Genomic DNA, 13,980 nt, shown 5'->3' with positions numbered 1-13,980 from the left:
TTTGATTAAATAATTTTTCTTTTCATTTAAAAAACCAAAAAGTGTGATTAAGGTTGGCACAAATGCCTCTTGTTTAATTGGAACAGCCGCTTATTCGGGACAAAGCGTTCTTTAAGACGGAGTTGACCACCAGGCTCCAGGGTTGGGTTCAATTCCATTTCCAATCCCAGTTCCCTTTTATACAATTCCAATTCCTATTCCGTTTTACAGCACAGTCTTTACTAAGGTTTATGCCACAGGCTTTATCAGGTTACCTGACAAGTTCATAAAGTTTTATAAAGCCTATTAATTTCGGGAAAAATGTTTGACTAGGAATTGGAATTGATTAAAAGAGAATTGGGATTAGAATCTTTTAAAAATTTTTTGACCCCAACTCTGCCAGGGTCCGTGTTATACTTAGAGATAATATATATATATATATATATATATATATATATATATATATATATATATATATATATATATATATAGTCATGATGCACGTGCATCAACATATGAAATGAACTGAACAAGTAAGAGAAAAGCAATAGGGAAGTGTGTTAATAAACTATAATAATAAAGTAACAGACAAATTAACACAGCACCCCTACACACAAATGTAGCAGCAGCTTTAGAGTAATTATTAATACCTGTACAGGAGCAATATTCAAGACATGCACAAAAGCATTTTACAGAATGGCAAAGCAACTCGCCAGAATTGAAAACACCAAATTGCTCGGCTACTTCAGGTTTTTTTTTCAGGCGCTTGAACAATTTCGAAATGTTTACATGCCATTTTGTAGCAATGAGGTGCACCGTGGAAATCAGAATACAAAACGAGGCAATGATACGACGGCAGCTCTAGAAGACTGAATAAACCAATCGGTGTGCCTCAAGACACTCTCGCGAAGACAAGTCACATTGGAAAAGATGATGAATTGAAGTTTGATGATGATGACGATGAGTTGTCAGGATACAAATCGGTACTGTATCAGTTGTGAATGGTGAGTTTGTTTAGGTAAAATTCCAGTTCCTGTTCCTTTAGGCAAAGCATTTATAATGAGAAAATGTGTTTCACCACAAGGATGTTCACTGAGGTGAGGTGCTCTCTTAGGAGGTGTTCCTGTACATGGACACTTTATTTATATATATTTGTTGTTTGGCTCACCGAATAGAACATTGTTGATACCAGTAAACAAAGTATTTCATTTTAAACTGAAAAGATGTGACATAATTGCTTCAGGTGACCCTCAAACAAATCTCTCTGCTTCATAATTTCCATTTCCCATTTTTGGCAACTGCCTCCAAAACATTAGCATTAATCTAAATACAGAGGCGCCCCTCCCACTAACGTTGACTGAATTGCAAGCCCTGTGTTCAGAGCTGTGTAATGTAAACAACACTGATGTGATGGTGTGTGAAACCTGTGACTTATACCCAAGAACACCTCACTGATATTCAGTGACGCAAAATGGCATGATTGTCAAAAGTTCAACTGGTCATGCATTACTACAATTATGTTATTAGACAGTTGGCAACAATATATTGAAATGGACCCTGAATTATTTTGTTGTATCCCTTTCTTTCACAACAGACAGCAGGATAGCAGTTGTGTATTAACTGGTTACTTCACCGGACGACGTGTGAGGTCTCTGAATGAGGTAATGGACTAATTCCATACTGCAATGTCCATCTCATTAAGGCTCACTTACACTTGCTGAATGTGAGTTTGTGTGACATCTGAATGCAGTCATGATTTAACATACAAAACCCTGATGTTCATTATTAATGAGCTGCAAGAGGTACTGGGCTGGGTTAGGTGTCAAGCCTTTGTCCTTCTGAGAGAGCGGCGAGGTGGGAAATGGTATAGCTTTGAATTGTATGTCTCTTAATGCATACACAGACCCTTTTAAAGTTGCATTATTCATAAATCTCAATCATCACCCTCTGTACTATATGTTTATTGTTTTTTTGTTCAGTGTAACTGGGGGAGGGGGGTAGTTCGTATGGACCAGACTGGCACCAAAGCTTGTTCCTTCAGATCCATAAAAATATCTTGTAGTCTAAAAGACTATATATTAGTTACTTTGTCATGTTTGTATTCATACACAGAGCTGGGTAGGGCTAAACCCAGGGCATTTCTGGCACTCAGTGTGACCAGCCAGTGCTTTACGGTAATAGAACATGTTTTGTCTAAATTTGTATTTTGATACTGTAAGTGTGCATGACAATACCTGAAGTGCCCTAAAAACTAGTAGGAGTAATAACCTTTTATGAGGGTCTTAAGAGGGAAATGCATTATGCATTGTTTAAATCATTCCCTGCTATGACTCTCTGCTTTTCGCTTCTCTGACACCAATTACTCTGTTCCCTTTCAAGTACGACATGTAACCATTAACGAATGGGTATTTAACACCTAAAGACCTCAAACCTGAATAAGATAACAAAGCTGCTCAGCCGAGCCTGTGGTGCAGTCATGCCTACCCGTTTGTTACGTCCCACTGTGGCCTTGTGCCTTGAATGAAGCCAGTGGCTTGAGTCGCTCCTTCCCAGGGATCAAGCAATGCAAGTCGACTGACTTTGTGCTCTCCCCGTAGGCTGCAAGAGCGCCATCTGGAGTTATTTTATTCTCGTTTTGTATAATTAAAGTAACTGTATTTTGTTGGGAAAAATATTTTTATTTTCTCATTCTGTTATTCTGTTTTCACAGACCAAGCGCAGGCCTGTCTGCAGTGTGTGCTGCGGCACCTATGTAGTGACAGCAGCTGCTGGGCAAGACCAAGAAGTGGCTTCAAATAAGAACCTGTTCTGTCTGTTAAAACTGAACGGGCAGGCTGTAGGTAAAACCTGGCTGTGCTGGTAGCCACACACACAGGCAGCTTTGGCTTTCCCATGCATGCGTGCCTGATGGGGATAAAGCACCGCTGTTGGATGCCCCTATTACACCAGGGCATTACCTATTACGTTTTGGTCCCGCGGTGGACGAGAAGCTGCAGCACTCTCACCGGGCGTGGGAGTCCACGAAGGAGCCGGTGTGCTTGTTTGCTAAGCGACTACCCCCAGTGTGCCCAGTGGCAAACTGGTGCCCTAGGCCCCAGCAGCATCAAAGACTGGCACAGCCGCCTGCTGCTGCTGCTAGAGGTGGTGTCCACAACCGGCTCACGGCTGCTTGCCACGGAGGCTACAATGTGTTCTGCCACTCGACGCGCAGGCAGAAGCCTCAGGCCAAGTTTGCTGCCACAGGCCCAGGGAGTCGTCTGGAGTATTGGCGTCAGTGCACCACGGACATCTGGGTGATTACTTGCGTTGAGACGGGCTTCTCACTGCAGTTCAAGCTCGGTCCCCCTCTTGTAATTTCAGTCACGGACCCACTGGACACCGCAGTGGTATCTCTGGCAGCTCTGCTGCAAAAATAGGCTATTCCAGTTGGAGGACGGTTGCCCCAGATCGATCCTTGACCTCAAACAGGACAACCTGTATCTGAGCCGAAGGAGGTTCTATGCAACAGCTATTGCAATCAATCATGCCAGGCGACTGGTTCACCACGGTCGACCTCAAGGACTCCTATTTCCACATCCCTTTAAAACCAACGCACGTGAAGTAACTGCGGTTTGCCTTTCGGTGAACAGCGAACAGTTCTGGGTCTTGCCCTTTCGCCACTATCTAGCTCCTCATGCCTTTTCAAAGTGCATGGAAGCCATCCTGGCCCCACTGAGACTCAATTATCTGGACAACTGGGTCATTTGTGCCCAGCACAGGCAGACGCCCACATGGAACTTGTCACCAGGCACCTTCAATGGTTGGGCTGTACTGGGAATTATGCAAAGAACCAGCTCACACCTACTCAGACAGCCACCTATCTAGAAGTGTGCTTGGACTCCAGATCAGAGTACAGAGGATTACTGCCTGTGTAGAGTTACTTCAGAAAAGAAAATAGGAGGCACATTTTTACACAGGTAACTGTTGGAATCTGGAACCAACTCCCCAGTAATGTTGTTGAAGTTGACACCTTGGCATCCTTCAAGAAGCTGCTTGACGAGATTCTGGGAACAATAAACTACTGCCGACCAAACCAGCAAGATGGGCTGAATGTCCTCCTCTCATTTGTAAACTTTCTTATGTTGTTCTTATGTTCTTATGAAAGTACCAAACAGTTGAGGGCCTATTGCATTACCTTGGAAACTCTGCCATGTTTGGAATCAGCAGGTTTCTGATTGTTTAAATATGCTGGTGAGCAGGTAAAAGAATTGCGCAAACAGAAGGTCCAGTTTACTCCACTTTGAAATAACTAAGGCTACAAAGTCAGGATTTACTAGTAACAAACAGAACTAGGAACAAACAACTAAATTGTAGGTAGAAGCCCATAAATTAACCTCCTAAGTCGTACATTTGAAGTTTAATATTAAAGTTTTGTTAATTTGGGTTTACTTAGCACAGTGCTAATAGTAAATATGGCCTTTAGTTGTAGAGGATGAGGGTCCAAGATTGGAAATTTGCCTACAAGTGACAGTTGTATATGAAATATTCATTATGGAACTTGTTTCATGATTAATGGAATTACTGTAGGGTATATTTGCAATTTTAAGTTTAGTTGTTGCCAATTATTTTTGTTATTTTCTTCCAATTTGAAATGCCCAATTATTATGTAGGCTCAGCTCATCACTACCACCCCTGTGCTGACTCGGGAGTGGCGAAGTTGAACACTTTACACACTGCAGATTCACCATGCAGCCACCCAGGAGCTACAGCATGGGAAGCCAACATAGGTCCCGGGCAGCTAACAGGCAAGACCACAGGCGCCCGGCCAAACTACAGGGGTCGCTGGTATGTGGTGAGCCGAGGACACCCTGGCTGTCCTAAACCCTCCCCCGGTGACGCTCAGCCAATTGAGCACTGTCTCCTGGGAACTCCTGTCCATGGTCGGCTGTGGAATAGCCCAGACTCGAACCGACGACATCCAGGCTATGGGATGCATCCTGCACTCATGCAGAGCGCCTTTACTGGATGCGCCACGCGGGAGCCCTATTTACAGAAATTAAATGTGACTGTCCAGTCACTTTCATAGATGTAAAGCAGGAAAAATGTCCTTAAAATTTGCAAATACACATTATTACACATGCGAAAAATAAGAATGTGTCAATTGAAAAGTTAATTTCTATAAATATATAGTAGTTCCATTCAAAGTAAAACAACTTCCAATGTAAAAACCCCCCAAAAAAACACAACATTTTTGCCTGTCACTTGCAGGCAATATTCCCATATTATACACACTTGTCTTCTAGGGTAAAACTGAAACTAATCCAGGTGACCAACATGTTGATTGAATTCATTCAACCTTGTCTGTGTGTTGCTGCAGGTCTTCAAAGATGTTGGGTGATGATTACCATGAAAACAGTTTTCTCATTTCACTGGAACAGCGTTTCCATTCTACCCAGTGTAGGAACTGTGAGCATGTAGTGAGCATGTGTTAATGCCATTCATGCGATCTTATTAGGTGTGGCTAAAATACTCTAAATAAATAACAAGGAACTTGCAGCACTTCTTTCCCAAATCACCCAAGGTGTTTTAGTTTTTTTAAAAATTTTTTATATATATTAAAGTGTTGAAAGTCAGATTAACTTTATTACGCATGTTGTAGTATATCTGGGTAATCCTTTAAACAAATCTTGTTATATCATGATATTTTATATGAATGTTGCATTAGTATTTATATTGTGACTGCTGCTTAGTAACTCAGGTTATTAATACATGTCTGTGACTATCTGTGTGACAGACCCTGATAGTCCAAAGTGACACTGTCATAATGCTGATAGCAGTTGTGGAAAACTGAATTTCCACACAGGTGAATTTAAGCTTGGAGAGTAACAAAATTTCCGATTTTAGTACTGATTTACACTGCAGTGAAGAAACTCAGAGAATGAATAATTTAAATAATATCCCTGATAGCTGGTAAATAGAACAGAAGAGCAGCTTCTGAACTCAGGTCAAAGCACCGTAGCACACAGTATTTGAGCCAATTGGAATTTTTGCAAACACCTTTAAAAGGTACAGGGACAGTAAATTAGCAAAAGCTAATAAACAACCATTTTAAACTGCATACATAAATAAGAGACAGGACTTCCAAAAAAAGGATTTTACCTTTTAAAGTTAATTTTTAATGATGTCCTGTTTTGTCAGCCCATGTTATCTGGGATCCTCTCTAGAACACAAGTCAAGGTGATGGGACCTGTTGCTTCAGTAAAACAGCTAGAGTAAATATAAGTTTTGTCTCTCTGTCAAAAACAAAAAAACAAACTAAATCTGACATGTGAAGTCTCACCAAAAGAAAACAAATGAACACGCATTTTAATGGAGTATTCCCAAATTGCAATCCAGATTAATATATTTTTTTTTTTTTAACTTGACCTCTGCCAAGGACAATTTATGACATTTTACACTTAAGTAAGACATCTCTCAAGTGCAGAGGTACCCCCAAAGTGTTTTCTGTTCCAAAAGGGTTTAGAAAAGTAGAAGAGGCATTTGTTCTTCACCCCCCACCCCCCCCAAAAAAAAAAAAAAAAAACTAGGTTCCTGAACTTGTCTTGCAGCCTAGTTGCAGTTCATGTGCAATAGGTACACTGCTGTAGATCAACAATGTGTACTGCACTTTCTCTTTACTACAATTAATAGCTTGGTTAGTTTGAAAATAAATAAATAAAAATTCCACCCAGTACTCTATCATAACCTCTACGTTTGTATGATTTTTGAAATTTTGAGAGGAGCCCTGAGCTCACCTGTTATATAACCCCCTGCACTGTGCTTATGGCTCAGTGCAGTGTTGAGCTCTGAAGATGAAGTCACTGTTTCTAGTCTGCCTGCTTGTGGTCACACTGACTGTGGCTATTGCTGCCCCTGCAGAAGAGAGGTCTGGAACAGCCAGGAAACAAAAAAAGGTTGGTAGAAAGAAAATTTATATTAATATACATTAGGACACATTAAAATATATATCTTTAAAGTGTTTGCTGATGGGTTTTGCTGGGGATGTTAACTAAAGGTAGGATTCATTGTGAATTTAGTATGTATATTTTTTTATATGTACAGTAGGTACGTGAAAGTGTTGCAAAACTGTTTAAAAGTAAATGAAGGGACTTATTCTTGAAAGGAGCGTCACATCTCTTTTGGAATTAAGTTGGGCGAGATAAGGAAATCCACATTTTTGGAGGCTTTGTGAATTCGTCATACAGGTGTTTACTTCTGTATGCCATGGTCAAGGTTGTATAATACATTTAGAGACTAAGAATAATTTGGGAGGGGGGTTACATCTAGAGGACTGCCTAAATAAACACACAGGTGTCTTACAGTCTTCTTCCTTATTCAGAGTTAATTAGTTACTGAAATATTTAGATTCACACCTGTTTACAATAATCGAATAGATCCCACAGTTCCCTATTAAGTACAAGATGAAACCTTTACCTCAAGATGTTGACCTTGCAATAGCTGTTGCAGTTAATAAGGCCAGGTGACTGGTTCTGAGTGCTGTTGTTCGGCCTCTCTCTAGCCCCCCCCCCCCCCCCCCCCCCCCCCCCATGCCTTTTCGAAGTGCATGGAGGCTATTCTGGCCCCCTTAAGACTTGTAGCCATCAGAGTGCTCACTTACCTGGATGACTGGCTCATTTGTGCTCAGCCTCCAGCGCAGGCACAGGCTCACATGGAACTCGTCACTGACCACCTTCATCAGTTGGGCCTGTTAGTGAATCGTGCAAAAAGCTAGCTCACACCCTTGCAGAGAGCCTCCTATTTGGGAGTGTGTTTCGATTCCAGGTACATGCTGTACACTCTGTTGGAAGACAGAGTGCAGAGAATAGCCGCTTGTCTGAAGCTTTTTCAGCTTAACAAAAAGCTTACAGTAGTGATATTTCACAGGATTGATGGCAACAGCTATTTTGGAACTGCAGGTAGTGTTTCTAGCCTTGCAAATTTTTTTACAGGAGGTTCAAGGGAGACACTTGCTTGTCAAGATGGACAACACTACTGTGGTGGATTATATAAACCACCAGCATGGCCTCAAGTCTCCCAGTCTCCATAGAGTACCCGAATGAGCTGCTCAGGGCGCACCTCCTCCCCCTGCAAGCAGTACACCTGCTTGGAGTGATAAACTGGGCAGCGGACCTCCTCTCAAGGGGAGTCCCCAACGCCTCAGAATGGTGGCTTCACCCAGAGGTGGTGAGCCTAATTTGGCAACGGTTCTGGAGAGCACAGAAAGACCTCTTTGCCTCCCAGGAATCAACCCATTCTCCCCTCTAGTTTTCTACAACAGGAGCAGGGGGCAAGCTGGCAATAGACTCCTTGGTACACCAGTGGCCGAGGCAACTGCTGTATGCCTTTCTACTGCTTGCCATGCTTGCTGTTAGTAGCCCTTTATTGGCCTAGGAGACTGGTTTTTGAGCGGCCAGCCATGGAGTCTGTCTGAACGCCATGACCGGCTCAGTCAGGCACGGAGGACATTGTGGCATCCCGATGCCAACTTCTCTAGGTCTGGCCCCTGAAGGGCAAAGTTTGAGCCATCTGGTCTTATCTAATAGGGTCTTTGATACCTTGTAGAATGCCAGAGCAGTGTCCATGCATTCCCAGTATGGGTACAAGTGGGGCGTTTGTCAGATCTGGTGCCTGCCTAAGGGTTTTGACCCCACAACCTGTCCCATGGCAGTTATACTGCAATTTTAACAGGACCTATTTGATGAGGGGAAATCCCCTCTACATTAAAGGTCTATATGGCAGTCATTTTGGCTTGCCAATTTTTAAAAGGAGCTTGGTGGCATCAGCCGCCTATGAAAGATAGTGTCCCTCGTTGGAGGCTTAACGTGGTGCTTGAAGCACATATGAAGCCCCCCCTTTGAGCCCTTGCATTCAGCTGAGCTGAAATATTTATCTTTTGAAACGGCTTTCTTGCTTGCAATCGCATCTGCTTAGAGGGTAGGTGAGATGCAAGCATTTTCGATTGCGAAAGTCTGCTTAATTTTTGCAGAAGCCAGGACAAAGGCTAGGCTTCATACCAATCCTACTTTTCTTGGCATTCCACATTAACTAGACTGTGGAATTGGAGGCTTCCACCCACCCTCTTTCCAGTCTGACAGGGAACGGCTGCTCCATTTGCATTGCCCAGTGTGGGCATTAATGTATTATGTGGACAGAACACAGAGTTGGAGGCAGTCTGAACAGTTTTTTGTCTGTTATGGGGCAAAGTCCCATGGTAGAGCCCTGTCTAAGCAGACGCTATCTAAATGGATCACAGACGGTGAAGACTGCCTATGAGCTGGACAGCTTGCCCCCTCCAGAAAAGCTTACTGCCCATTCCATCAGGGGCATAAAAACATCATGGACTTTGTTCCAGGGTGCATATGTCACAGATATTTGCAATGCAGCAGAGTGGGATACTTCCCATTCTTTTTAGACTGTTCTATTTTCTTAATGTCATAAATCCACAAAACCCTGGCTTTGGAACAAAAGTGTTGAGGATAGCTTCAGGGTCGGCCCTTGCAGCATAAACATAGAGGTGAGTTCTCCCTCACTGTTTTAGCTTTAGCTATTTATACTGTGATTCCTCATGGTAACACGCAAGGTGGCTTTGGTTGAGGCTTGTGGCATTCCAGTTGTCTGCAGCAATTGCCTTGCAAAAGCTTTGGTATTTCTACCCATGAGGTAATGGTTAGATTTCGTACTTGATAGGGAATGCTGGGTTATTATCATAACCCTGGTTCCCTGAAATAGAAATGCAACCATTAACCTTCAGGTCGCGGCGTCCATGATTGCAGCAGGCTTGAAGGAAAAATGCTGATATCTGTGTGTGCAGTCTATGCCCTCGGATACCAACATAGGCTCACAGGCTCTGACGAGCAGTCTTTGTTATATTTATGAAGGTTAAACGGTCATTATGGATAAATACCCATGAGGTAATGGTTACATTTCTATTTCAGGGAACATTTTATCATTTCAGCATAGTGATCAATTAAAATAAATTAATAAAGAATTTAGAAATGTATTATAAACACTATTACTCAGTCATTAAGTTATTTATAATACATCATTTAATTACTTAAGAGTATGACATGTGGCTTGCCTCTAGTAATGTAAATATTTTGTTTCCTAAAAACATTCCGGATTAGAATTTTCAAAACCTTTAACACATCTGTAGATGCTTTATTAGTGGATCCTTGAATTAAAGTGTGACCTACAGTTTTATGTTTGTCTTAAAAAAAAAAAAAACCTACAATTGACATCTTTAATAATCATTAACATGTTCCTTATTTCAATATACAAACATATCTTGAAGTATGGTTGTTTTTCCTATGTACTTGACCATGGTGGTGGGTGTTTTTGCCAAAAACAGCTTTAAATTTGTGATGCAATTTTGTAAGTTGTATTGACATTATGCTGATAATCAAAACAACAGGGTTCACTAACCCTATACAAGGTCAGGGTGCCTGAGTTAACACAGTTCAGCCCAGATGAAATGGCCCATTTGCAATGTACAGTACTGGGTGGCTGTTGGTTAGGCGTTCTGCAATGTGATGGAAATACCTGGAGTTACCCAAAAGTGCTGAGCTGAGCACACTTGTCCATTTGCTATTCTGCGTTTCTCTCTGGGATGCTTGTAAATTAAAGATGTTATATAAATGTACTGTAGTTGGTGGGGGGGGGTGGTGATGTCTTCCTTCCTATGTGCAACTGCTATTTTTTTTTTTCTCTCTCTCAACAGAAAAATTGTGTAATGGAGCCTGACACCCCACAGAGAAAATGTAATCAGGGGGCTGGCGTGTTCGGGTTATTAGACAACTCAGATGGACATGCAGCTGGGGTTCTGGAGAGATTTAACCAAATGGGACAGCAGGTACAGAAAGCAACTATGATGGATTATCACAATTATTACTATTACTAAAGAGCCTCACACACAGACGCAGTGAGTTGTGATCATTTTTCTCTAAATCTACCTTTACCTGGCTTTGAGCTTTGAGCTTGCCTGCAGAGTCCTAAAGGAAGGAGGAAGGCTGTTTAGTCCTGGCGCTTACAATTCTCTGGAAAAGCAAGCTCAAGACCAGGTAAAGACAGATTCAGAGAGTAATGATAATAACTCAGCATTGGAGCAGCAGAACCTAAACCCTAAATGTGTATTTCTTATTTTGTTTATGGTAAACTATGAAGAACTTTCCATCGTAATTGCATGCAATTAACAGTTTTTAAGCTAAGCGATTTATAAGAGAAGCTCTTACAGTGAAATCTATAGAAGTTGCTTTGACCAATTACTTGAATGTTATTATTGTTTTTTTAATTGAGATAGATTCAAATTTAATTTTTGTCTGTCCCCTTACGTTTGTATGATGTTTGAAATCATTCAACCTTTTGTTATAATCTGTGTTCAGGAGATGACATAGACCTGGGTTAGATGAGCCAAAATGTCTTTATATCCGTAGTGTATCAGTTCCATTAACAGCGCTGTCCCATAAAAATGAACAATTTTCCTGCCACATTGTTTGAACCTCTGGACATATCGATGATGCAGATCTTTTACACATCTCTATTTTATATGGATGTTTTTTTTTTTTTCCATTTCTAGTTTGGAACTATGCTAGTGATTCTGGAGGGATAGCATCCTTTTGAGCAATGTGACTAATTATTAGGGTGATCAGTCACACTTAATTCAGGCACTAGTTTCAGACCACTTCACGCAGCTTGATTTTACACTTTTTTATTTCCCTGCATCTTACAGGGCAACTCCTAACCCCATTTTGTGATAATATTTAAAAATGAATGGCATTAGCGTCTTTCAATACTTTTTCTTTTTTAGGTGGAGCGTAAGAAACGCAGTTGGGATATGCTTGGGTCTCGAACACCTTTAAGTGGCAAAAACAATGACCACCAAGCCAGCGCAGTATGGAAGAGAATTCACAGCAAGACACAATATCAGGTAGTGCATTGCTACTGAACCATAATGGAGATCGAGAACAGATCATGGATTTATTTCTTTGTTCAGTGATTTGTCTATGGATAGCTACAGATACAGATATACACAGCTTTTTCAACAACCATTGTATCCCCACAACTGAGCGATTGTTAACCACTTAGAGCTCCCTCAATATTGAGGTTATTTGTCATGCTGTAGTGGTATGATGCTGATCTGAAAGATGCTATGTTTGCATGTGGGATTAAAACAAATGGTGGTGTAGCATCATTTTGCAGCATGAATAAGTCACAGTCACCAGCCCTGTCGCGTGTACTTATTTCTAACTTGTTGGTTGATCAAAAGTAAGTCTAACTTGGCTTGTCTACGCATGGAGTAGTTAATCGGTTCTATGCCCTCCTTTTAATGACATAATAAACAATCTCATCCAGTGTCTGAAGGGGAGGAAAGAAAACGGAGGGGCACAGAAACCCTGGAAAATGTTTACATAATGAAGGGATGGAAACAGTATATTTGGTATTAATGAATGTTAATAAGAAAAAATGTTTTAATGTAAAATTGTACTTGATGTGGGGTACTGCCTCTTTATTCTTTACAGAGGTGTCACTTTTGAAATCCTTTTACAGTAGTCTCTGGCTACAAGAACACCCCTCGAGCAGCAAGCAAAGTGTTCTTATAGCTGACGTGTTCTCTAAGAGGAAATTATCCACCAGACACAATATGAATCATCAGTGAAGAAATAAATACATAGATATGTATTACTTGTCATGATGCAGGTGCATTAACATATGAAATGAACTGAATAAGTAAAAGAAAAGCAATAAGCAAGTGTATGTTAATAAACTATAATAATGTAGACTAACTAACTTTAATACACTGTCAAACTAAATTAACACAGCACCCCTACACCTGTTAAAAAATGCAGCAGCAATATACAAAACATGCACTATGTAACACAATTTTTGTTCCTGGGTAATAAGTATTATTTCCTAATTGCTTATGCCTCAAAAGTATAGAAAATGGCTGTTATTCCCCACAAACTTTGCTTTTGTGACCAGGACAGTGATATTTCAAAATATCACTATTTCCAATGGGAAAAGGGGCAAATGTGTGTCTTTTCGTTTACATAAAGTCAGAAAAAAACAACATATGAATCCAAATTAACATGTATTTATACTAAAGTAATACAAAAATGACTACAAAAGATTTAGAAGTGAGTAGTTTTTCGAGATTTACGATTATACTGTATTTACATAATAGCCATTTTCTATACTTTTGAGGCATAAGCAATTAGGAAATAACACTTACTACCCAGGAACAAAAAAAAAAAAAAAAAAAAAAAAAAAAAATTGTTACACGGTGTTATTTAACAGAATGGTGAAGCACCTCACCAGAACGGGAAACATTACAATGTTTGGCAACTTGTGCCTGATTCAGGTTTTTTTTCAAGAGCTCAAACAATTTCCAATGTTTTATAACAAGAGAAACAGCAGCACGTTTTGATGTTTTGTTTACGTGCCATTTTGTAGCGATGAGGCAAACACGTGCAAATCAGAATATAAAACGAGTCAATGATATGACGGCGGTTCTAGAAATATTTAATAAACCAATTAGTGTGCCTCAAGACACTCTCGCGATCAGAAGTCGCTTTTTAAATGACTAAGTAAACCATTTGAATTTAAATTTGATGATGATGATGAGTAGGGGTCTACCTAAATTGCGATTTCGCCGAATTCGCGGAAATCGTGAAATTGAGGGGTCACCCAAAATTCACCTATTTGAGAGGCCAATGCATACCGAACAAGTACAGTGAGAAAAAAAAGAGGCATTCTTTAAATGAACTACTGCACAATGCAATCGACGCAAACTACGTATCTTCCTTCTGTAGATAGGCCTTTTTTATTTCTTCGTCGTCCTGTGTACATTGCACTTGAGCAAAAAACAAACAAATAAAAACGCCAACAAATAACATTTACAAAAAAAAAAAAAAAAAAAAAATCCAAAGCGGTTAACGTTCTTGTTTACTATTCAAATAACTACGATGTTTTCGTCAGCCTATCAGTGCG

This window comes from Polyodon spathula, chromosome 3, assembly GCF_017654505.1.
Source record: "Polyodon spathula isolate WHYD16114869_AA chromosome 3, ASM1765450v1, whole genome shotgun sequence".
NCBI lineage: Eukaryota > Metazoa > Chordata > Actinopteri > Acipenseriformes > Polyodontidae > Polyodon > Polyodon spathula.
Note: the sequence above shows the minus strand (reverse complement) of the source record.